Source organism: Myodes glareolus, chromosome X (genome assembly GCF_982192425.1).
Source record: "Myodes glareolus chromosome X, mMyoGla1.1, whole genome shotgun sequence".
Lineage (NCBI taxonomy): Eukaryota > Metazoa > Chordata > Mammalia > Rodentia > Cricetidae > Myodes > Myodes glareolus.
In genome coordinates, this window is record NC_142053.1 from 101,217,397 (window position 1) to 101,224,328 (window position 6,932).

General features: G+C 39.8%; 1 pseudogene; it reads right to left on the bottom strand.

Moving 5' to 3' along the window:
• Positions 1–215: 215 nt before the first annotated feature.
• LOC148117425 (Nuclear RNase P) lies at positions 216–436 on the bottom strand (annotated as a pseudogene).
• Positions 437–6,932: the final 6,496 nt, after the last annotated feature.

A 6,932-nucleotide genomic window follows, 5' to 3' on the forward strand; every position in this document is an offset into this window, starting at 1 on the left:
GCCTTTATTATGATAATTACGACCAGTTCTTTGAGGGAAAATGGGCGTCGACAATCTATCTGACTACTTCCTGCTGACGACGGGACGATGCACATTTTTTGGGAAATCTGACTGAATTTTTTGGCGACCAGGGCTGAGGCACGGCCCATAGTGGCCCATTGTGACCCAAACAAAGGCATGGCCCCACCCCGGGCTGCGCGCGGGCTTGCCGTTTTATCCCTGCAAACTGTGCACCCTGCCTCACCTCAGCCATAGAACTCGCACCGCTGGCCGCGAGTCTTTTCCAAGCTCCGGCGAGGGGGGGCCTCTCCTGCCCGGTCTGCCTGCGCGCGGGAGGGCCCGGTTAGGGCCGTGGGGGCCCCAGTCTCAGACCTTCCCAGGGGCCGGAGAGTGACGAGCACTCAGCACGTGGCCCCGCCGATGAGCTTCCTCCGCCCGCCCATGTTGCTATGGAAACGCTGTTCAGAGTTTGGCCCCTCTCCATCTTTAGGTCTTTAGCGGCGCTGCTATTCACCACGCAGCTTCCGTCTCAGTCAAGGCAAGTCCGCTCAGGTGCTGGGATTAAAGGCGTGTGCCACCACGCCGGCTACTTCCTCAATCAAAATTAAAGTTTTCTGTACGTGAGAGCCAGAGACTGAGCTCTCTTATCAAAATTAGGCGAAAATCACCTCCAAAAGCTCTGTGGCTCTTTAAGAACAGGAAAGGCAGTCTTCAGGCATGATCAAGCCCGCCTCCCTACAAGACTGTTGCCTCCGAGTCTCTAACAGCGAGTACGCAGGTGGACGGAGAGGGGCTGGAAGCCGCGGTCTCCCAACCGTATCGTCCTCATAGTCCCGCTTTTAGTTACCTCACTTTTTTGGCTGCTGTTTTTTCACACTCCTCCTGCACTGAACTTAAGGAATTTTTCTTCCCCGTTGCTTTCTGTACCTTCTTTTAGATACCTTAACTTTGATTCTTTCTATTTTCTTTTCTTTTTAGGCCTATACTTTTTCCATTCTTTTTCCTCCCCTTTCTGGAGTATTTAACTGACGTCACTCACCGCTCCACGTGTTCAGAGTTCTGAAATTCACGGCTCTCTGTGTCCTGGTGTCTGATCTCGGCTTTTTCTTCCCGGGCTTTCAGCACCTGTTGCTGGGCGCTTCCTTCTGAGGGTCCCCTGGCGTAGTTGTCAGGGTCCCTCGGCATCTCAGATTTCGGCACCAGTTGTGGCGCGCATCCTGACCAGCAAGAATGAACGCCACTAAAAACGAGAATTCCTTCCCTGGTCACATCTTTATTCGGAGCCCTTTGATTGAGGAAAATTGTGGGAAGGGAAGATAGAGCAGGGAGAAGAAAAGCTTAGAGAGAGGAAGTTGAGCCCAGAGGCAGCTGCTTTTAAGCGGTGGAGAGGCTTGAACGCTGTCCTGATTGGTTAATGCCATTTGCTGCTCTGAGCATGTGCAGGCAAGGGTGCTCAGCCTCACGTGGCTAAGCCAGGTATGGACTTGTATACCTCCAAACTGCAGGACCACCTGTGCCTCCAGGTGGCTTCCTACAGCCTACTTGATCATAATGGATAATTTTTCTAATGTGTTCTTGGATTTGGTTTGCCAGTATTTTATTGAGAATTTTCGTGTCGATGTTCATGAGTGAGATTGGCCTGTAATTCTCTTTCTTGGTTGTGTCTTTGTGTGGTTTTGATATCAGGGTAACTGTAGCTTCATAAAAGGAGTTTGGCAATGACTCTTTTGTTTCTATATTGTGGAATTCATTAAGGAGTATAGTTATTAGCTCTGCCTGGAATTTCTGGTAGAATTCTTCATTGAAATCATCTGGTCCTGGGGTTTTTTTGGTAGGGAGATTTTTAATAACAGCTTCTAATTCTTCGCGACTAACAGGTCTATTTAGATTGTTCACCTGTTCCTGGTTCAACTTTGGTATATGGTACTTATCTAAAAAAAATGTCCATTTGTTTTACATTTTCCAACTTTGTGGCATATAAACTTTCGTAGTAAGATCTAATGATTCTCTGAATTTCCTCTGTGTCTGTGGTTATGTCCCCCTTCTCATTTCTTATCTTATGTATTTGCATGTTCTCTCTCTGCCGTTTGATTAGTTTGGATAGGGGTTTGTCGATCTTGTTCATTTTCTCCAAAAACCATCTTTTTGTTTCATTGATTCTTTGGATTGTTTTCAGCCCTCAGTTTGATTATTTCCAGTCTTCTACTCCTCCTGGGTGAGTCAGATTCTTTTTTTCTAGAGCTTTTAAGTGTGCTGTTAAGTCTCCAATGTGTGCTTTCTCCGTTTTCTTTAATGGTGCACTTAGTGCTATGAATTTTCCTCTTAGTACTTCTCTCATAGTTTCCCATATGTTTGAGTATGTTGTTTCTTTGTTTTCATTAAATTCAAGGAAGACTTTAATTTCTTCCTTTTTTTCTTTCTTGACCCAGGGGTGATTTAATAGTTGACAGTTCAACTTCCATGAGTTTGTTGGCTTCCTGGGGGTAGCATTGTTGTTGAATTCTAACTTTAATCCATGGTGATCTGAAAAGACACAGGTGGTTACTAATATTTTTTTGTATCTGTGGAAGTTTGCTTTGTTACCAAGTATGTGGTCAATTTTTGAGAAGGTTCCAAGGGCTGCAGAGAAGAAAGTATATTCTTTCCTATTTGGGTGATGTTCTATAGATATCTGTTAAGTCCATTTGATTCAATACCTCCAATCATTCTCTTATTTCTCTGTTGGGTTTCTGTCTGATTGATCTGTCCATTGGTGAGAGAGGTGTGTTGAAATCTCCTACTATTAGTGTGTGTGGTGTGATGACTGCCTTGAGTTCTAGAAGTGTTTCATTTACATAAGTGGGTGCCTTGATATTAGGGGCATAGATATTCAGGATTGAGACTTCCTCCTGATGCATTGTTCCTGTTATGAGTATGAAATGTCCATCTCTATCTCTTCTGATAAATTTTAGTTTGTAGTCAATTTTGTTAGATATTAGAATGGCCACACCTGCTTGTTTCTTAGGTCTATTTGCTTGTCAAACCTTTTCCCAGCCCTTTACTCTGAGTAGATGTCTGTCTTTGTGGTTGAGGTGTGTTTCTTGTAAACAGCAGAATGTTGGATCCTGTTTTCGTATCCAATGTCTAAGTCTGTGTCTTTTTATAGGTGAATTGAGTCCATTGATATTAAGTGATATTAATGACCAGTGGTTGTTGACTCCAGTTATTTTTTGGGGGGGGTAGTGGAGTGTATGTTTTTCCCTTCTTTGATTTCTGCTTGTGAAGGGTCGCTAAATGTCTGAGTTATTGTAGGCGGTGTTTGGAATGTTGGAATCCTTGGGTTGTGATTTGCCTTCTAATACTTTCTGTAAGGCTGGATTTGTAGCTACGTATTGTTTAAATTTGTTTTTATCCTGGAATATTTTGTTTTCTCCGTTGATAGTGAACGATAGCTTGGCTGGGTATAGAAGTCTGGGCTTGCATCCATGGTCTCTTAGTTTCTGCAGTACCTCTATCCAGGACTTTCTGGCTTTCATGATTTCCATAGAGAAGTCTGGTGTAAGTCTGATAGGTTTACCTTTATAATTTACTTGATCTTTATCCTTTGCAGCTCTTAATATTCTTTCTTTAATCTGAATGTTTTGCGTTTTGATTATTATATGGCAAGCGGATGTTTTTTTTGATCCAGTCTATTCAGTGTTCTGTATGCTTCTTGAACCTTCATAGGAATATCGTTCTTTAGGTTGGGGAAGTTTTCTTCTTTAATTTTGTTGAATATATTTTCTGGTCCTTTGTTCTGCAATTCTTCTCCTTCTTCTACCCCTATTATTCTTATATTTGGGTTTTTTTATTGTGTCCCACAATTCCTGAATGTTTTGTGATGAGAATTTGTTGAATTTGCTGTTTTCTTTGGTCAGAGCGTTTAATTTCTCTATGGTGTCCTCAGAGTCCGAGATTCTTTCTTCTATCTCTTGTATTCTGTTCGTTATGCTTGTTTCTGAAGTCTCTGTTCGTTTACCTAGAATTTCCATAGCCAGCCGGCCCTCTTTTTGTGATTTCTTCATTGACTCCATTTCAGTTTTCAAATCTTGAATTGTTTCCATTACCTGTTTGATTTTTTTTTCTTGGTTTCCCAGAATTTCATTTGCGGATTTATTAATTTCTTCAAACTTTTTGGTATATTTCTCTTCCATTTCTTTACTCATTTCCTCAATCTTTTTGTTATACTTATCTTCCATTCCTGTATGACAGATTTTCACCTCCTGTTTAAGTTCCTCTATAATTTTCATAAAGATCCACTTAGAGTCGATATCTTCTATTTCTTCTGGAGTAGGGTGTTCAATTCTTCTAGTTTCGTGATCCCTGGATTCTGGAGATGTCATGTTGCCTTTCAGGTTGTTGGAGGAATTCTTGCATTGGTGCCTGCCCATCTCCTCCTCTCTGGATGAAACTCTTCAGCACTCTCTGGATAGGACTCCTCAGCACTGCAGCAGGGATAGCTGGTATTCTCAGGACCCAGGAGACAAAAGAGCGGCAGCAGTGGGGGCAGGGAGGGGTCCCGTGGAACACAGAAGACCCCACCACAGAAGCTGAGGGGGGAAGGGCTGTGTTCTCTTTGGGGACAGACTGCCCAGGGGAGCACCCACTCACCTCTCTGGGTAGAACTCCTCAGCACTGCAGCAGGGATAGCTGGTATTCCCAGGACCCAGAAGATAAAAGGGTGGCATCAGTGGGGTCAGTGAGGGGTCCTGTGGAACACAGAAGACCCTGCTGCAGAAGCTGAGGGGGAAGGTGCTGTGCTCTCTTCCCAGACAGACCACCCAGGCGAGCACGCACTCACCTCTCTGGATAGCTAGATTTCTTATTTTTTTTAAAAAAAATATGGCAAATTAAAAATTCAATGTGTTACTATTTTTTTTTATACTTTTGCTGGGATAAGAAAACAGAAATACCTATTCATTTCAGATGTGTCATCAATAACAAATTAAACAAATAAAATCAAATTAATAAAATCAAATTAAAGTCTAACTTAGACCATAAATAACTTATTTGGTTATTTAATGGAGTAAGAGAGGTGACTTACAGTACTATGGCTGCATCAATACACTTCATAAAGTGTATTCACTAAAGAAACATACCTCATTGGATTTCTATATACAGACAGTTGGTGACTCCAGTGGGCAATTTCTCTTTGCCTAACTATTATTTTCTGTATGTGTAACAATAGAGAGTTCCACATACTTCCCAAGACTTTTAAGCATCTCCTATCCATATATGAAGGACTGCTTCTATTAAAAAAATGAAACCTTGTCAGGCATTCTTTATCACATTATTCTAAAATTATTTTACTGTATTTGCATAGATAATGGAAAAAATAGCATCAATATTTTCATTGAAACATATACATGCAATTTGCAAAATGAAAACAGGAGTACAATATTATAGTTAGAAATTTTGATATATTTTATTATCAAATGTATTACAGTATTTTCTATTTCCCCGTTTCGATTGTACTTTAAAGTAAAACTCTCTACTACAAGTCACTGTGGTTGATGTTCTGGTGTATCAATGGGATCTATATTTAAAGATATACTTATAAACTATTATAAAATATATTATATTCACCAAATGAACTGAGTGAAGAACTCTATTCAAATGAGGTTCTATACTCAGATGATTCTACTCTCCTTTAAATTAGGAAAATATAGCCTTTAAAAACATAATTATTCATAAAACATTATAATATATCCTAACAAAAGGTATGGCTAATGCACAAGCCTAAAAAATGTATTTCTCATCACTAATCTCGTTTCTTTACAGAGATCAACATTCAATGACAGGTTAAAAGATTCTTCTCCCCAAATGCCTAAGACAGGGGCTCATATATATAAATGCCTATTCCAAAAACAAAAAAAAATTCGGATAAATAAAAAGGACTTTGCCCAAGTCAGACATGATCCCTCTGTCCTATTACAAAAACACAAAAATTATTAAAATTAATAAGAAAGAATGGATTGTATTCACATATTTCTTTAAGGTGTAGCAGCCAGGCTCTGAAGCCATTGGACCGATAGGAAGTGATCAGGTAGCCCTGCAGACAGGCCATCTCTGCTTGACAAAGGTCAGGATGTTGGCTGCTCCCTTTCTTTGTAATTTAGAGGATGCCTTATAGAGATGCTAATTCAGGTCTATGTGACAGCTAGTATACTCAGCAGACAGGTAGATGATGCGAACATGACTAAAGGCCATTCACCTGGTTACCTAGGAGACAGTATCATGATGTATTTTCCCACTGAGTTTATGTATTGGTATAAAAGATATTTGGAGAATAAACACAGGGATCCTCGGGAGATCTTCAGGGGAGATCTTCAGGAAAAAGACACCTGAGATGCCCTTTTCTGTAATAATGATGTAAGTTGTGTCTGGTTATTCCTTGCGCCTCCATACCAATCCAGTTAGGAAAAATAGATATTTGTGTTGGAGCCACATGGGCTCCAAAACAGTTAAATAATAATTTGAATTTTTACTTACTTTTACCTATATACTATGGAAACATGAGAATAATATATTTCTACCATTTCCCTTTACTCTCTGTAATGGGAAATTATTACATTTATGCTGATTACATGCATAGGTAATATAATGTAACTGCTTTTTTTTTACTTCTAGTAAAATTAAGCCTAACAAAATACAGCAATGCCATGTTGAATATGTTAAATTTTGCCATATATATCACTATTAATTATATTCCAATTTTGAATTTTGCATATTAAATTGGGCATTATGTAATGCTTTTCCCCACAATTTTTGCATGGATATTATTTTGTTCAGCAATATTTATAGAGAATGCGATCAGATTACTCTAGATTATTACTTTTTTACAATACAAAGTCTACTTCTATTATGGGAAGAATTTTAAACACCCAGATAATGCTGAAAAGTTATTTGTTATT